The sequence below is a fragment of the Rhinichthys klamathensis genome, unplaced genomic scaffold, assembly GCF_029890125.1.
Source record: "Rhinichthys klamathensis goyatoka isolate OS25496 unplaced genomic scaffold, OSU_Roscu_1.1 h1tg000137l_1, whole genome shotgun sequence".
NCBI lineage: Eukaryota > Metazoa > Chordata > Actinopteri > Cypriniformes > Leuciscidae > Rhinichthys > Rhinichthys klamathensis.
This window is the reverse complement of record NW_026606672.1, coordinates 834,510-854,143: the sequence shown is the minus strand read 5'-3', so window position 1 is coordinate 854,143 and position 19,634 is coordinate 834,510. Positions and strand designations below refer to the sequence as shown.

Genomic DNA, 19,634 nt, shown 5'->3' with positions numbered 1-19,634 from the left:
GTAAATAAATGGCATTTTTTTTAAAATATGTAATTTAATGATGACAGCTTGGCTTAAATGGCAGCAATGATGGATATGCGTAACTAAGAAAGAATTAGCAGTTATTAGATTGGAAAAGATTTATGTATTTTTTGCATTTTGAACAACGAGAAATAGACAAAGCCATAGTCTCTTTTATTAGAGCTCCATCAATACAGTGCTGAGCTCAGAGCAGTATGCTAATGCTGCTGCTTACTGGCACTTTCAGATAAACCAGACACAATGTGACTGCTGCTTTCTCATGCCAGGTCTAGTTTTTATACTTTGTTACTTTCTCAGACTCTGGCTGGGCCAGTTGGCTTCCATGTGTCTATGTGAAAGGAATTTCAATGGGGAGTGAACCTGCTGGCACACATATTTAGTGCCAGTGATCTAAATTGATCTAAAGTGCTGAATGCTGACAAGAGCATTTGAAAGGAAGAATACCTCACACAGAGACCAAATGAATACTTTTGTAAGTCATAAATTATACAGTGACAGTTAAAACGATTCTTCCACCACACCAATGTGCCACAAACAAATGAGCTTATTGCTATTTGTTAAATTAGAAGTTTGTAGTTGTTTACATAATTGAGCAATTAGCATGTTAGTTGTTTGGAAGTGAGGCATATTGGGCTGCAATTAAATTTACACTACAAAGACATAAAACATAAAAGGAATATGCCAAAAAACAGATTACAAAGTCCAAAACATATTATTATTCCAAACTGGATGGAAATTAGTAACACATTATATTTAGACGACAACTGTTGATGGGGCAGAAATAAAATACATCAAAATAAAAAAAATAATTCAGGTCAAAGCTAGGCTTTTCTTCCTGTTTTCAGAGAGCCAATGGTATGGTGATCACCCGATAATGGAAAATGATCTGTTAAATAGCATTTATCTGACTTCAGCATGCAGTGGGTTATTGAACTGTAAAAAATGCTGTGGGTGGCTCTTACAGTTCGTTGTTCAGTTTCATATCCAATGATTAGAGATGACATTTATCCACAGTCTGCTGAACAGAGGGGAACCACAACTCTTCCTCAGTTTATTCCTATGAAATCATCAAGCAGACTCAGTTTTGTAGGTCACCCATGACAGAAAGCACTTGCCTTCCCTGGGACCAGCCTTAATATGGGTCGCCCGCTGTGGTGAATGAATTGGTATTGTCTCGACTCAATTCACCTTAATAGATGCCATAAAAATGCCCTGACAGTTTGTTTAATACTAGGAAGGAGTCAATGATGAAGAAATATCTCTCCCAGAGGTATGCTGTATACACACTGCATCATTTTGTCAAACATCATTAAAAATCAATACGATGAAGTTGAGAAAATACTTCTTAATCCAGTCAGCGAAGCAGTAAACTTAGTGGAAGGGGACTCAAAAGTGTCTGGTCTGGGTTGAAGACCAAAAATGCTGATAAATCATTATTAAAAACATTATAAAAATGAGTACACTGTGAAACTCTCATTGAGAAGTAGATGCTTATTGATTGCATGGTTTCCAAGGTCATAATCAGACAGAGGGCTGCTGAAACCAGCACCATGAAGCAGCTCATAATCATCCAACACGGAGATGGATTTCCAGACTAGCTCATAACGCCGCTCAATGGTGTGTACTTGGATCGATGGCAAAGTATACAGCCACTGTTATTGTTTCATAAATGGATTTGGAAGTCATCGCCTTCCTGAGCAATGCTCATTTAGGAGGAGTGGCTCAGTTGACCATTACACTTACCATTTTATTCTGTTCTTTCTTTCTATAGTTCTGCAGTTCTTCTTCTCTCTTACCAATATTTTTCCTCTCTCTGACATCTTGTTACTTTTTGCACTGTGAACTGAATGCAGAATGTGCATTGTGGCTGTCCACTGGCCTCAAACGAACTGATGATTGTCTATGCCTCACTACTCTATTTTGCTTGGCATGTCTGGGCTTCAAAAGGAAGTCAGTCACAGCTAGCACTGGGTTCACAGAGCAGATTCAAACAAATGAATATGTCTGGCAATCATAAACACGCAGACGTGCTGTCTCACTGCTGTATGTGCAATGTGAGCTTAAAGGTCTCTCAAATGCCACATAATGTGATCTCTCACCTAACGCATTCTCTTGGCATTTCTCCCATCGGTGGATTGACAAAGGTGTGAAACCAGAACCTAAGAACATACGGCACTGTATATTATATTTCCAACTGCATCATTCTCTTAATAATGAGATTAAGTTATTATTACTCTTGCATCTGATTTCATTGCCACAGCACAGCTTAAAGGTATTTTTTCTTTAATTCAACATTAAATCAACCCCAAACGACATAATTTTCTGTTTTTATTACCGATCATTTCATTACTGTGAGGTATTTTCTCTCTATATAGTAGAGACATAAGATTGCATGCAGACTGATAAGTGAAAGGCAATGCAGGTTGTTTTCACAATGAAAAATGGGTTTCATGACAGTCGAGGCCCATTTGCAGAGCTCTAATGATGCTGGGAGATCTGATTGCACCGATAGGAGGTTTGTGTGTGTGTGTGTGTGTGTGTGTAAGAGTGATAAGCTGGTCTGGTGTATGGGCAGAGATAGAGGTGTTTGCACTGCGCTGATGGACCTGCGGTTCGCTGACATTGCTGCACTTTCACCAAAGAAGCATTGAGACCGAACTCGATAGAGCTTTGGTGACATTGCCAAAGGTGAACTCTACCATGCTGATTAAGGAGAAATGGAAAGTTTAGGACATGTCAGTCAACATTTGAGACCAAAGACACTGGAGAAGTCTACTGGGAATGAAGTTGAATAATTCCTGACTTCAGCTTCCATGTGTGCTTTCTCTTAAAGTCCAGATGGAAGGAATGAAGAAGGAACATTTGTTACTTGCTGTCTCATTTTACATTTCCAGCACCGGTGACCCTGTGTTTATTAGCTTAACCTCTGTTACAGCCAGAAAAGCAGCCTCATATGTTCAGACCTTAAAAGCTCTAAAAAAAACTTTTGAGCATCCCATTTGTCGCAGCAAAATTCAAACACTATTTCTGTACTATGCAGACAGTCCCTTTCACATCTTGGTCTTTTTTTCTTTTCTTAAGGATATTGTGGTTTGGCAGGAACGGCAAAGAATAGAAGTCCATTTTATAATCCAAAAGTCCATTTGCTACAGAGTAAAAAAAAAACGTATTTGAACACAGCGGTCATTTTTTCACAAGCACGCATCTTTCCCTTCCCAAATGGCAAGCTATTGATCATTCTTTCCTATTCTAGAAAGAATAAAAGCTACCATGTGTCTTGTTTGCGTATAACAGGAAATTGCTTTTTCTCCAACAACAAGAAATTGTGTATTTCCTCTTGCTGACTGAGAAAAGATAAGCCATGATCAAGTGTGTATAGTTGATTTACAATGGCAGTTCTCTTAAAAAGGCCCTTAAAATGCACTCTGCCAAATCCAATTACTTACTCTACATACCTATAGTAATTAGTTTCATCACAATATGATCTTTTGGGATTGAGCAACAAACTCTTTCAACTCATTGACCCCATTGAATTTTTTTTTTCCTGGAAAGAAAAATCAGTTTTCCCACACTGAAATGCAAGAATATTGACTGGGAGATTAAGAGATCTATTTCGCCTGTTCAAATTTCAGGCCGAAATGTCATCAATTGAGATAATCTGAGCTTTGTAGATTTCCCTTTTACAACTTCCCAAATTAAAACTTCTGCTAACCTAAAACTCTCTTATTATCCCAGGCATATAGTGACAAATGCATTCGAGCATGCGAGGTCACTGACAACTAATCAGAATTCTTCACTTCTGTGGAAGACACGTGTGCTCATCACTTGGCTTCCATCGGTGGGGACACTGTCTGTGCTCTGAGCCCATGGCTTTCCTAACCATGTTACATTAGCATCAGACAGCCATTAAAACCATCTGGGGCTGCAACACTTTAACACACTGAAGTCTACTGAGGAAATCTTTGTTCACTGATGCCAACAAATCATCCTGAATGCCTCTATGGCCAATTTGGAGTGTGGAGGAAAATAAACCCTTTTTACAGAGCATATTTCACAGACAGACAGACAGACAGACAGACAGACAGATAGATAGATAGATAGATAGATAGATAGATAGATAGATAGATAGATAGATAGATAGATAGATAGATAGATAGATAGATAGATAGATAGATAGATAGATAGATAGATAGATAGATAGATAGATAGATAGATAGATAGATAGATAGATAGATAGATAGATAGATAGAGCATATTTCACAGACAGACAGACAGACAGACAGATAGACAGATAGATAGATAGATAGATAGATAGATAGATAGATAGATAGATAGATAGATAGATAATCTGTCTATCAGATAGATAGATAGATAGATAGATAGACATACAGACAGACAGATAGACAGATGATAGACAGACAGACAGACAGATAGATAGAACGATAGACAGACAGATAGATATATAGACAGAATGATAGATAGAATGATAGATAGAATGAAAGAACGGTAGATAGATAGATAGATAGATAGAATGAAAGACAGAACGATAGATATATAGAATGATAGATAGATAGATAGATAGATAGATAGATAGATAGACAGACAGATGACAGACAGACAGACAGATAGATAAAACGATAGACAGACAGATGGATAGATAGACAGATAGACAGACAGACAGATCTGTCTATGAGAGAGATAAATAGATAGAACGATATAGATTGATAGATGGACAGACAGATAGACAAAACGATAGATAGAATGATAGAAAGAATGAAAGAATGAAAGATAGAACGATAGATATATAGAATAATGAATAGATAGATTAGACAGATAGATAGATAAAACAAAAGAACGACAGACAGACAGATGGATAGATAGAACGATAGATAGAACGATAGATAGATAGATAGACAGAACGATATAGATAGATAGACAGAACGAAAGATAGAATGATAGAACGATAGATAGAACGAAAGAACGTTAGAAAGATATAGAGAACGATAGATAGATAGATAAAACGACAGACAGACAGACAGACAGACAGACAGACAGACAGATAGATAGATAGATAGATAGATAGATAGATAGATAGATAGATAGATAGATAGATAGATAGATAGATAGATAGATAGATAGATAGATAGATAGATAAAATGATATAGATAGACAGACAGAGAGACAGACAGAACGTTAGATAGAATGATAGACAGACAGATAGACAGATAGATAGATAGATAGATAGATAGATAGATAGATAGATAGATAAAACGATAGACAGACAGACGGATAGATAGAACGATAGATATAACTACAGACAGACAGACAGATAGACAGATAGATAGATAGATAGATAGATAGATAGATAGATAGATAGATAGATAGATAGATAGATAGATAGATAGATAGATAGATAGATAGATAGATAGATAGATAGATAGATAGATAGATCAATATAGATAGACAGATAGACAGAACGATAGATAGAATGATAGAACGAAAGAACGTTAGATAGATAGAATGAAAGATAGAAAGATATATACTGTATATATATATAGAGAACGATAGATAGACAGGTAGATAGATAGATAGATAGATAGATAGATAGATAGATAGATAGATAGATAGATAGATAGATAGATAGATAGATAGATAAAACGACAGAGAGACAGATAGATAGACAGACAGATAGATCAATAGAAAAAATTATTGAGATAGACAGACAGAGACAGACAGAACGTTAGAAAGAATGATAGATATATAGAACGATAGAATGATGGAACGATATACAGACAGACAGACAGACAGACAGATAGATAGATAGATCGATAGAAAGATAGATAGATAGACAGACAGAGAGACAGACAGAATGTTAGATAGAATGATAGAACGATATACAGACAGATAGACAGACAGATAGATAGAAAAAATTATATAGATAGACATACAGAGACAGACAGAACGTTAGAAAGAACGATAGAATGATGGAACGATATACAGACAGATAGATAGATAGATAGACAGATAGATAGATGGATAGATAGGAGGATAGACAGACAGACAGACAGACAGACAGACGAGAACACAGAGGGTACAATATCTGTTCCAGTTCAGGAGCAGTGCTGACAGCTGTTCAAACAAAGGCTAGTTTCCCACTCAGCTTTGTTCTGAGTGGCACTGTCAATGAATACACTGCACATAGCATCATAAAACATTTAAACACCCCGCCTAGGCAACAACCATGTGTTGTTGGCACTTCTGATGTCCTCAAGATAATGATGGCAAAAGAGCTGAGGAGGAATTAACAACCCATGAGGCATTTACATTATCACACAACAAAACAGATCAATATATTATAGCTACTATGACTTCTGAAAAGTCACATCACATTTCTTTTTCTCAAAAAAGAACTTAAAGAAAACTTACTCAACAATCTTATATGCAATCATTAGCTTTGCCCTTCATTGCTAACAACTAAGTTTCCTTCACTCGAAGCAGAACCTCCCTCCTATTTAGCACCCTTGGATCCAGGGGGTCTCTGTCATTGACCCCACCCCCCATATATACATACTCATAAGGCTTCTCTCAGCCCCTGCGTTCCCAGCCTAGACCCCTCCCACTACCACCACACACACGCAAATCTTCTCATCACCTCAGTTTCTCCATTCTCCTAAACGGATACAACCCATCAGTAAGTACAGCGTACTGATCCGAGAATCCCCCCCCCACCACCACCACCGTGGATGAGGCGAGAGAAAAGAGCTGGCAGCTGACAGCGGAGCTGCACGAGGAGCACCAGACTAAAGAGAGAAGCGCTAACACAAACCAGCTGCTGCTCTCCCTGGCTGGAGAGAGGACAGAGATCCTGGGAGGGATGACACCGTCTGCCAGGTAACGGACACTGGCTGACCTACAGCTGCAGACAAGCCCACCACGTGTAGAGCTACGCCAAACTATCAGAGCGCACGCTACTGTATTCCCCCCTCAAGGGGAGCTGGAATAATTGCTGAGCTTAAAACAAATGTGGATCACTTCCCCTATAAACCATAATGAGCAGCCTAAAGGAAGCCAATGCATCACTAGCAGCCTTAAAAGTCCCTGGCTAACATTTACACTGCCAGATTTTTTTTTACCTTTAGGGGTACAACATCTTGTCACTGCAGTCCCCTTAAAAGGACAACTTTGTACATTGTCTACCCCTAAAATGTGCATATATATATTATATACCTTAGAGTAGTAATATTTGCCAACCCTTAAGGCACTACTTATAAACCTTTTAAAAGGTAAATAAGGTAAGATTTCCCTTTAAGGCTACTGCCCCAGTGACAAAGTGTACAATCTGAGACTTTTCACAAAGTGGTAAGGCATTCTTCAGATTTAGCATTAAAACACATCCAACACAGACACGCTCATAAAGAGTACAGAGTCATTTAACTTGCAAATCTGTCACACTAACAGGTAGATGGTCTTGGAGCATCACAGCTTACCTTAGTGAGACCAGTCCTCCTCTACAGACTTAGAGACGTGCCTCTGTCTAGGAAAAGCGACGTGAAGCTAAACGAAAGGTTGAAACCATCAGGAACTCTTGAATTGCTTTTTAATTTTCTGTAGACAGATGACAGTCCTGTCATTCCCTTCTGTCTCTCTGCTCTCAGTGAGAGTGTGCCATCCAGCCTGTGTACGTCTGCTGATGCTGAGAGAGGGAATGAGTGAAAGAGAGAGAGAGAGAGGAAGGGAGGGAGGGAGAAGTCCCTTTCTTTTAAACAGTAGACACTTTGCGGTCAGACCCCACTCCCACCTACCACTCTTATACGCACCCCCCTCCCCTTTCGCCCTCTGACTGGAAGCTGAGGAGCTGAAACGGGATGCCTCAAGGCTGAGTCGCAAACTCACACACACACATTGGGAAGAGAGGAGGAGAAAGAGACAGAAAGAGAAAGAGAGAGACCATTTACTATAAACTGGAGCAGCCAATGATTGGATGAAAGGGATATATCCCAAGCTGCATTAACATACATTTCAGATTAGAACAGGGAGGAAAAAGGAGGAAGGACCTTGTGTGTTTGATGACGAGCATGACACGGCGGATGATGGGATTATGTACGGTGATCAGCATAATCAACCTTTAATCCCCCAAATCCTACCTCACTATGGAAAAAAATTCAAAAAGACTTGTTTTAGTCAAGGTTGCTTCTCCCTTTTTTAAAGCTTAAATGTCTACTCTAAGTGGAACCATCTCTATGCCGCAACCTCCGGCTTTTCGTGCTCTCCTGAGCTTCTGTAAATACTCTTCCCTTTCAGAGTGTCAGGTTATTCACCTTTCCATCTGCACTACCCACAAACACCTCCCCCACCTGCACTGCAGGTAGAAGAACATCCAACCAAGCCAGCTGCAATTACCGGACTATATATGGCATCCAGCGTTTTGTGCAAACAGGAGCTTTTCTTCAAACAAACATGGAACAAAGAGCCCGGCAGATCGGATTTTACACGCGTTTCATTTCAAACGAACAGTGATGCTCTTCAAGACATATTTCATTAGAGATGAGATGATGTCTCTCATCGTGTCAAAAACTGACCTTTAGTTCTCTTGGGGGGCAACACGAAGGCACCCGTGGAGACGGGGAGCTCGAACCCCCAGAGAGGAATCAAGAACGCTTTTTTTCTGATGAGAGAAAATCAACCCCCATCAGCCTGTGCTCAATAAGTCATGAATCTGTGATGATTTGCCTGGTCGACATGGGATTTTAATCTAGGTCTCATTTCAGAACATTTCAAATCAGGCCCAGCCACTGATCAAATTCAAACTCATGTATTTTTTTTTTCTGTTACAAGGCAAACATGATATCAATTTCAGGTTTGCCTTGAATGGAAAAGTACAATATGAAGAACGGGAGATGAACACAGGCATAGGATATTTCCCAAGGTGAACTCCACAGAGAGATGCTCTTGGTAATGGTGTGCGTGTTTGTGTTTTTCTGCAAATGTATATATGTGGTAGGTGGTGAAGGGAAATGCAGCCAGAATGAGATGTGAACTCCCAAACCTTTATAAGAGACTTTATGGAAGTGCATTAATATAACGCCCACCATAACCATTATGTCATATATCCAGCCAGTATGTCTATCTATTTATGTCCGTTGATGTGCGCGGAACATAATATAACTGAAGTGCATTAAAATCAGTAAGTGATTCTGTGCGTGTGTGTGTGTTCATGTCTCTTTCTCAGGGTCTCTATCTTCCTGAGAACACATATCACCCTTCTCCATCTGTTCATACTCTCACCTTTTTCTCACACTTTTTCTTTCACCGAATCACAGCGCTTCACAGGGAATAGCAGTGGGAGCGGGAGCATTCCGGGTTCGTCAGGCGTCCCCGTGCTGTTGACATCTATGCATTCACCAGCTGATTTCCCAGATGACAGCAGTGTGCGCTTCATTCCCCATCAGCCAATTTCTTCTAGCCGCAACCAGACACAAGCTACAGGAAGTGAGCTTTATTTGTGAACGTTTAGACTCGTAATAGTGTTTAAAAAAAGGCACATTTAGAGTCAGAGAGGAAAATAGTCTACCCCTTCAAATACTTGAGTCTGGTTGTTAGGAATCTACTTGTTATAGTTACAAGATATTTAAAGTGGTTTAACTACTGTCAAGCTATACCTGCATGCAGCTCACTGACACAGCAGCAACAGAGTCATCATATATACAGACTTCCCTATCATGCACATATTCAATCAACTCTAGATTTTCACTATCTATACACAATTATGCACAGACACAACACTTACAAAAACGTAGTTGGCTACACTATGGGCAAATTACAAAAAAGTTGCAATGGTGCTTAGTAAATGTTTCTTGGTTTAAGAATTTTTTTTCATATTTTACACTGAAAACAAGTCGAAAGTGCATTAAGAAGTCAGTTAATGCAGTGTAAATATATTCACTACAATATATTGCAGTGTAAATATATATATATATGATTATATAATGTATTACAACCTGACCAAAGCTGTATTTTTCTGGCACAAAAAAAGTGTTTATAAATGAACGAACAAACAGCATCAAACTTTTAAAGATAATTTATATAACCAATTTAAAAACGGTAACGAATAGCAGCATTTAATGAAATATTTAGAGATGAAATATAACCACGCAAAATGTGTGTATATTTATTTATGGTTCATTCAAATGAACTGATTCACTAGAATTAATTAGACTTTCCAACACTAAACAGGCTTAAAAAGCATTTAGAAGTGCGTGTTTGGTTATTATCTCAGCTCACTTGGCTGAGTAAACCTATGTACGCAAACAATATGCTATAAAAAACAATGTATCATTTGGTCTTGTTACATTGCTTGAAAAAAGAAGCTTGTTACTGGAATAAAACAAGATTGTTTGGAAAAAGAAGCTTGTTACTGGAATAAAACAAGATTATTTTAAAAGCAAAAAAACTATTGCCAAACTACAGAAAAATGTAGCTCCCCAATACTGTTCCTAATATCTTATAAAAGATATTCAACCACAAAGCAAAGGTTCTGTTCTTACAATGTCTCAGTACATATTTTTCCACATTACTCTACATTTGCTGGCTATAACTGAATCTACCCAAAGGTACTGGCTCTACAAATTAAAGAAAAGGTTGCTGAGAGCACAGCTCGCATTCAGTTCATTTACCCACGTAATTGGTGGCAGTCTATTCGAAGAAAGAGCGAGGGCTTGACGGCTAGCAGGGCACTTTCTATCAGCGCAAGAGAGATCTAATTATGAGCAGAGAAGCCCTGCCTGCAGCTGGGTAAAGTGTCAGAGGAGAAGGGAGCGATGATGAGACAGGACTCACAACTCACAGTCACCCTCATGACCCGGACAGACCTGTTTACCTCATTAAAAATGAATTCACAGGTAGTATTGGCTTGTGTCTCCTCCCAAGTCTTTGCGTTATCTATTATGCAGGAGGGAGGCCGTGCAGGACGGGTTAACTCAGGGAAGGTCATTTGGACAGCTTGTGGAAGTAACTTCTGGAGTGTTGCAACCCCAGCTTTGCCACCAGGGATGGGAAATTAAAACACTAATGGCCTGTGTGAGTGTAAAAAGCATAGATTAAGTGGAAGGAGAAACTGGCCATCAGTGAAATGGGCTTGCGGGCATAATTGGGCTTGATTCATAATTTATAAAGCAAAGATAGGGATTGGCATGAATAAAGAGCGGCACAGGAAGAGGTGAAAGGCTATTTTCTGCCCTCCACATTTATGCATTAATCCAGCATAGGCGATGTGGTGAATTATGGTCATTAGGCTTTGGGAAACGAAAAACAGCCATTATGGCCCTCAAGGGTAGCTTTTTACATAATATAGAGACCAAAACAAGAGAGGGGATGAAAGAATTGTTGCAGACACATGTGATTTGGTGATATAGTCAGTGAGAGTGATGTTTCAGACCACACACAGGTCGGCAACGCTGTGCACGTACATAAAGAGCCTGTAAATTTCTGAGGACAAAGACGGCAGATGACCCCAGTGACCAGACAACCTCTGAGGGGTTCAGATCTCTGGAGCCACCGAAACTGTGTCAGACTTTGCTTCTGCTTTTGTTAGCTAATAGTAGATGAGCATCAGATGTATGTGAAGATCCATAAAAATGAAACATCAACATTTTTACCACATTTACCATAGGTCTTTTTTTTATCCATTTTGATGATATGATGGGGGGTCGGGGGGGAGGAAGGTGCAGCTCTCTAAAGAACATTTACTCGTTCAGGGTAGTTTAGCAAGCAGAATCTGCATCTTTCATTCTTCCTCAGTTCTGTATGTTTTTACAAAGACATGGTGTTTTTTTATCCAACAGGGCAATAGAAATGCCTACACATTCCTTTAACACCAACAGCGCTGAACAAATTATAGAAAAACAAATAAATGCTATCCTTCAGAGCAACCAACGACATTGTGAGTGCCGTGAAAGCAGTGGGTTGGGGGTTGACGGAGATATCAGTGCTCAAAAAGGATTCTATAGAGTGAATAAGAGATGCTTGCTTCCCATAGCTGAGACGCAAAGGCAGCACAAACACTCATACATCATTAACATTTATGCAAATATCAGCTACATTTGCAGGCTCGTTAGCAATTCTCAATGATGCAGGTTTAATGTTTATATTCATACATACATTTTCACAAATAATTAATTATGACTGTCTCAATAGAATTAAAACAAGGAAGACACACTATTATCGAGAACTTGCCTGCTTATATGCAGGTCTAGACAGAACCTGCTGACCTTTTTGTATTTGTTGTCTGATTTTATGGCAAAAATAAATCTGTGGAATGAATGTAAACGCCAAATGTGTTAAACAGAATGGAGTACTCTTATCGGCAGCTAAAAACATGATCAAATCAGTCAAACTATTTAATAAACAACAACAACACGCAAGATGTGGAACTTTAAATGACAGTCATTCCTATTCTGTGGAAATCTGCCGAACATGCAAAAACCTTTTATTCCTATCGACTACTTTTAACTGTTGCTTAAAACAAATCTAATGACACTGCACATACCAGCAATGTGTAGTTCTTATTTAAGGGATCCTATCAATAGATGAGAAGACCACCGAGATGGATTGGTATGCCAGCTGTATTTAATGCAGGAGAGTTCAAAGTAATCTGTTGAGGGACAGAAAGTGTTTTATTTTTACTATTCAATATATAAAATTATACTAAAACTGTCCAGGGCTGAAATGGCTACATGTTTATAGTGGACTGCCAGAGCAACATGTCATATTTCTCTCCTATGTTTTATGGAAATAAATGTACATTCTAAGAGTAAAACTACGACTAATGCCCACTTACCGACCTTTCGGGAAATCAGTTAGGACTGTCACCTAATTAATATTCATGAGCAAGGCTGATAAGGCTTACAATGTGATTTTCAGACTTTCTACACCCTTACTTGCTACGGTACTTCATTAAAAATGTTCTTTAAATGCCTTTTGTGTCATGCACTACAATTTTACAAGATACAAGATAGTGGAGGGACACTTTAAAACATAATGAATCTGATTCGGACCTCTTCTCTGACAGGCTTTAGTGATTGATGTCCAACTCTCCCTGAATGTCTGATATTTCACTCCTCTCGTCATCTCCGCTTCTTTTCTTTCAAGACACCCCATCCCTCCCTCTGTCCTGCTCCATCTGCCTTTACACAAACAGCTCTGATGACATTGTACAATGTCCCACAGATACCATGTGATCCCCAACCACCATCACGTACAACTCTGAGGAAAAAGAGTTAACGTCCTTTGACTTTCACCAGTTGTGACAAAAGACAACACTCTTATCCAGTGTCCCCTGCCTCTCCTTCCCTTCACAAAATAAATAGGGTAATACATCAGTTAAGGCATGTTGTGGCACCTTTATCACAAATGTGCAGTCTTTCTCTTCGCCCTATCGACTCAGGAAATATTGAGCTCAATATGAGCGTATATCCGGGCCCGCAGAGTATAAAGCCATATCTCCGGCAGTGCTGGGAATGAAGCGCCGCTTCCAGTGCTGAGTAGAGAGACAGACCGCCAGTTTGGACGGATGATTTATTCATACGAAGCAGGTAGAGGCACAAAACTGTGTGTCAGGGTGTATTTCTGCAGAGATTAAGATGTCCTAGAGGTTTATGTCTCTGGTTCTCCAAGCTAGGAGCGCAATAACACATGTTGACTGCATGCCACAGACAAGACTAAGCTTTGGTACATCTAGCAAAGCTTTACAAAGTTGTCTTTTCACAAGCACGACTACACACTTCACAAATCCTGTAGTTTAGGAAACTCTTTTATCTGTAGTCTACAACTGACATCAACTTAATCCTATATGGGATATTTGCATATATATGTGTATATACAGTATGTTGTAAAGAGCATGGGTTAAGGAAATACATCTTTTAAATTCGAAAATATTAAAATATTTTTAATTGAAACCATCAAATGGCAAAATATATTACAAAATCTTCATCAAGGGGCACAAAAATACATTTTTACTCTTAAATGCATTTTGGTTTAATTATAAAACCATAAAATAAATTATTTTTCACGAATGGCCAAAAATAAATGAGGAAATGTTAACTCAACTAAATATTAACTAAATTAACTAAAACTTATTAAAATGCATTTATGTAAATATATTTTCAAAATCTATGTATAGTAATATATTTATTTATTATATTTGTGAACATTTTCTGTATGGGATAGCGAGGATAGCAGCCGCTGAATGGATTGGGAGAGGGTGCGGGGATTTTGCATGGGAACCATGACAAGAGATTTCCTGGATAGGCTCTTTTAAGACTCAGGCTTTGTGGTCTGTCTGAACTGTGGATCGTCTTCACTCTCACTGGCTCTTTGTCTCCTTCCTGCCATGCATCTCTGCTTAGATGAATGAGAGGGCGGAGAAGGAACAAAGAGCAGGATAAGGGCATTTTACAGGGCAGATGAGCTGAGTTGAGGTTATGGCAGCCATCTCTATGGAGAGCTTCTGGGAATGCTCCTGACGGAAGGTGCCTTACTGATGCTGATCATAGACCAGCTCCATTCTACCAAACTATATACAGTACAATACCCATTATGAGAGAGAGAGAGAGAGAGAGAGAGAGAGAGAGAGAGAGAGAGAGAGAGAGAGAGAGAGAGAGAGAGAGAGAGAGAGAGAGAGAGAAGAGAGAGGAGCAGATCTCAGTTCAGTCTGAAAGTGTCTTTCTGTCAGCACTGCACAGTCAACTCAGTTTTACATACAGTCAGCCTCAGCAAAGGTGCAGTCACACCTAATTTGTATCTGTCTTTCTGCACCTGTCTCACCCAACCTCCTTCTCCCTTAATGCTGATGAGGCTGTTTTTGTTTTACTAAAAAAAAATTATTAAATAAATAAATAGTAATATATTCATTTAAATATACTTTAAATGTATTCATATAAATATAATATAAATAATATTTATTATTATTATTAAAAATGAAAAGATATTTAAGGAAATGTAGATTTGTGAAAATATATTAAATATATATATATATATATTAAAAAAATTATATTAGCAATATATTGTCAGTTTTTTGTCGTAGATTCGGCGCATGAGCCAAACGTGTATCCTTAGCAGAGAAGGCAATCCCAAATGGAGGGGGGGGGGGGGATCTAAATACATAAATGTATTCAAACTGTTGAACACATCTATTAATTTTCCAAATGTATGACAGAATTTTCATTTTTGGGTGAACTATCCCTTTTAAATGCTTTCATAAAGTATAGAAGTCAGTTGTAGGTAGGCAGTGAGGTAGCTCACTAGGTTTTGGAAGAGCTAGAATGAAATACTGCTTACAAATATGTTCTTCTCAGTAAGGTATATGCACTAGACTGACTTTAAAATGTCACATTCTCACTGTGACTCCTTTGTGGTCTTTCTCACAACAAGACCCCTGAAATATCATTCCCTGGCAAAGCATCTACTTCATCCACACAATGTCTGCCTTCAAATTTACCCTGTCCTTCACTCCTGCTCTCTTTTTCACTCTACTTCTCATCACCACTTTCTGTCATATGCATATCCACATCCCTTGTGTTAGTAATCCAGCAGGGTGCTAAATAGAGGACAAGTCGAGCCTCAGCACGTCAGCCGCTTCTGTCAACTCCTCGGAACAAGCTCTCGTCCTCTCTCACTCACTCACACACACACGCACACACTAACACAAATACACATCCATACATTTTTACACATCATGCACTTACATTTGTGCATATGCAGCACATAGTACAGCATACAAATGTTCCTGAGACCTGTTTATGTTTGACTATTGAAATGTGTTCAACAATAACCTCCGACTGTGTTAATTACACGTAAGACAATGATATAATGGTTTAAAGAAGAACAGTTCAGACACTCAGCTATTCAATTAGTCAACAGGGAAACTACCAATATAACAATTGACTGGGATCATCATTTATTGTAATTTATAAGGAACATCATTAAAGAAAATTCTGTCATCATTTACTTTCACGTCGTTCCAAACCTGTATGACTTTCTTTCTTCTGTAAAACATTTTAAAGAATGTTTTGTATAGACAATGAAAGTGAATGGGGTCCAAAACAACACTGGACCCCACTGACTTTCATTGAATGGGCAATTTCCAAAATATCTCTTTTTGTGTTCCACAGAACAATGCCGGTTTGGAACAACGTGAGGATGAGTAAATATTGACAGACTTTTAATTTTGGTTTGAACAATCCCCTATATTATAAAGATGCTTTGAATATTGGGTAACAAAGATTAACCAAATACGTTTCAGTCAGACAGACACAATCTGCTAAAAGTACACACTAGACATTATAACATTATATGAGAGTTAGAACATTTTATGCACCTTTCAAGCTTTAGATGTGATGAGGAAAGAAAATTAGCTGCCATGTCTTAATATATAACCTTCCTATTATAAAGTATCTTTCAAATTATGATTAGATCATTTGAATCATCCATATTCTTTCTACAATTTTCTTATTCTCTTATGATATGATAACAATTATGCAAGACCACAATATAAGAGTTATCAAATGCCAAAGTATTCAATGCATTTAACTAGATTGCTGTCTTTTCATCTCATGTCTGGATATGTCTTATATATGTATGTATACATTTGTTCTGCTTCAGTAGTTTAATAACAAAAAATAACTCCGTCCGACCAGTCCCAGCATATGGCTCTGTGTTCACAGGTCATTGGGCTGGCGGGGCGAGTGTGATAGGAAACCTGATGCGTGGCCTCTCACCCTGTGTTGGAAGCTCTTTTTGACCATCAGCTGAGCTCTTTTTGACATTCACAGCAGCAAACATAAGGACACTCAGAGCTGGTGAGCGCATTATGCGTGTTATTGAACAGTGTCCACAAGCCATAATAAACCAGGGATCAAGTGTGAAAGCTCATTTCTTTGAGGCTTTGGACAAACAACTTAAGTTTTGCATGTCGAGATCCGAAAGTAACCGATTAAGCTGTGATTTTTAAAGGATTGTGGATTGAGACAGGTTCCATTAAAAGCTTGTGCATTAGATCAGTGCCAGAAGAGGTCTAGTGCTATGTGATTTTTTTTTGAGCACATGACATTTTAAAGGTACTTCAAGTTCGACTTTAAATGTAAATGTAAATGACTTTTTAAAACCAAATGCCAAGATGGATGTTTCTAAGAAATCGCCTTGATCTTCCAGGCATCCATGTTTGACATAGGCTATAATGCTTAAAGTTAGCTGAAAAATGCTTGTTTTGCTTTCATTCTTTCAAAGCTCAAAAATGCCTTAAAAAACACACCGAAAAGTATAAATGAAACTGGTCTATATAGTGTGCGCTGTTACAGGTTTTCTGAATCAATACAATAGATGTTAGTCATTATTCACTGAAAGCATCATGACTCTCTGGCGGGTTCATGAGGTTTCATGAGAATGTTAGTGATGTTTGATTCTTTAACAAATCATTCAATTAATGATTTGTTCACACATCAAAGTGATCCAGTTCTCAAGTTCCACTTACTCTGATCTGATACACTGATCAAAATTTGGTTTCACATCTATCATAGGGCTACAGAAGACACAGCAGTTATATAGCAGTGGTCTTATAGACCACTTTTATAATACATTATGATAGATTTAGCTTTTTCTTCCTTTTTAATTTTGTAAAGCTCCAGTCACCGTGCGCAATATTTACATTTTCACCTTTTCTGTTCCACAAAAAGAAAAAAAGTCATAGTTTAGACCAACCTGAGGGTGAGAAAATGATTTTAATATTTGGGTGAACTATCCCTTTAAAAATGTTGTGCCCAGAACTGAGAATAATTCCTCCCAGGTGTTCCAGTGCATCTAAATACTTTAAAACTGTCACATTTTGTGGACTGTCATCAAAACCATATTTGCTGCCACAGGAAAATATAAAAGATATGCTTGGGTAAGTCCAGATGTCTCACATATATTGTTCCTTCAGCTGTCCACACCATTTTGCCTGAAAAGACTAGTTTTTATCGTTTCCTTTAGTTTCTCTGAACAGAAAAACATCTCAGGTCACCTTCAGGCGCCAATCACACTTATTGTTTGTGTTTAAGTTCTCCCCAAGGACAAAGCAAGTGCAATTACAGCTTGAAAAAATTCCAACAGCAACGCTCCACAAATCTCCATGGGCTCTCAGGGGACCCAGGTGTTCTAAAATAACATGGAGAAATCTGCACTACATACACGTTTGCATGGCTCTCTCGTTTTTACAAAAGTCTGTTGAGTCCCTAACAGAAATCTGCAGCGAATAACTTTTTTTCCCTTCACCACGTTAAATGACTATTTCTCCTATTTTTTACTGGGGGAGCGGGTGGTTGGAATCCTTCTAGTGTTCCTTACAATAAACTACCAGTTCAGATTTCTAAGAGGCCCCGCAACCTCCCAGCGTGGTACTGTAGGTTTATTCCTTATTTTCATACCCAACATTTGGCCCTTGAAAACCATAATGAAAGCATGTTTTGAATTTAATACATTCAATGCAGATTTGCTAGTTCTTTTAAAGCACAGATCATGTTCAACATTTATCCAGGGAAAAAGCATAGAAAACAAAAACAAATGGAACCACAAGAACACAAAGTACCAGCACTTAATCTATCAAATGCTTTAATACCGCATACTTAAAGAGACAGTTCACACAAAAATGAAAATTCACCCTCATGTTACTCCAAACCTATATGACTTGCAGTGTTTATTTTTAGGGACTAGTGTTGTTTTGTACCCCATTGACTTTCTAAGGACAAAAACAATTATATATATATATATCATTATTTAAAGTATCTTCTTTTGCGTTCCTCAAAAAAACAAACAAACTCATATTGGTTTAGAACTACATAAGGGGGAGAAAATGAGAATTAAAATTTTTGGGTGAACTATACCTTTAAATGAAATATTGCTGTTAACTTAATATAGTGTTTTATTTCAAACAATGCCTCCGAATCTTTGAATTGTTATGTTTAGAAAAACATCACTTGTCACTTGTTCAGTATATTTATAATACATATCGTGATTCATACCTATAAATGAGATATAATGAATTCATTACATTTCTGATATTGCAGGTTAGGACATATTGCAAGTATATCTCTACTTAATAACGCCCACATCTGCCACCGTTATCTCACAAATGTACTAGATAATAAGTAACAAATTGTTCCCTTTTTATATTTTATACCGGAGAGTTATTTAATCATAGGTATAAGTTTCATGGATTTGTCTTGAACATGCTGTTTTGCTATATCGACATGCGTCTGGAATTTTTTATCTTTCTGTTTGTGGAACAGGTAATGTTGGTAAATCTATTGTTCAGAGATTCAGTCTGTAATTATAACCCTGACTTCTGTTCAATAATTGCGAGCCGAGGCAATTTCCTTTTTTTTTTTTTTTTTTTGAAGCTCCAACACTTCCACTATGTATTCAAATGCACAGACAGGAACTTTGACAAATCTGGGCCAAGAATCAAATCCCTTTCCTGCTCCCCTCGCCAGGTATTAACATATTAAAAACAACATATATTTCAATAATTTTATTTTAGAGTGTTTTCTCAAGGAGAACAGGTTCTTTGTTTTCTTGAGTTCTGC

The 19,634-nt window shown here is 38.1% G+C and overlaps 2 protein-coding genes across 7 annotated transcripts in view; both read right to left on the bottom strand.

Moving 5' to 3' along the window:
- Nucleotides 1-19,634, bottom strand: part of tncb (tenascin Cb) — a 63,541-nt gene that overhangs the window by 27,753 nt on the left and 16,154 nt on the right. For 4 of the 6 annotated variants that reach the window (XM_056257378.1, XM_056257383.1, XM_056257384.1 and 1 more), the window contains exon 2: nt 7,509-7,714. The exons of 1 other annotated variant lie outside the window; for it this stretch is intronic. The gene's annotated coding sequence lies outside the window, so the exon portion shown is untranslated. Of the gene's footprint in view, nt 1-7,508; nt 7,764-19,634 lie in introns of those variants that run through there. One more of the 6 variants, XM_056257380.1, reaches the window with a different exon arrangement.
- Nucleotides 8,982-19,634, bottom strand: part of npdc1b (neural proliferation, differentiation and control, 1b) — a 122,317-nt gene continuing 111,664 nt past the window's right edge. The window contains exon 10 of the mRNA XM_056257394.1: nt 8,982-8,994. The gene's annotated coding sequence lies outside the window, so the exon portion shown is untranslated. The remainder of the gene's footprint in view (nt 8,995-19,634) is intronic.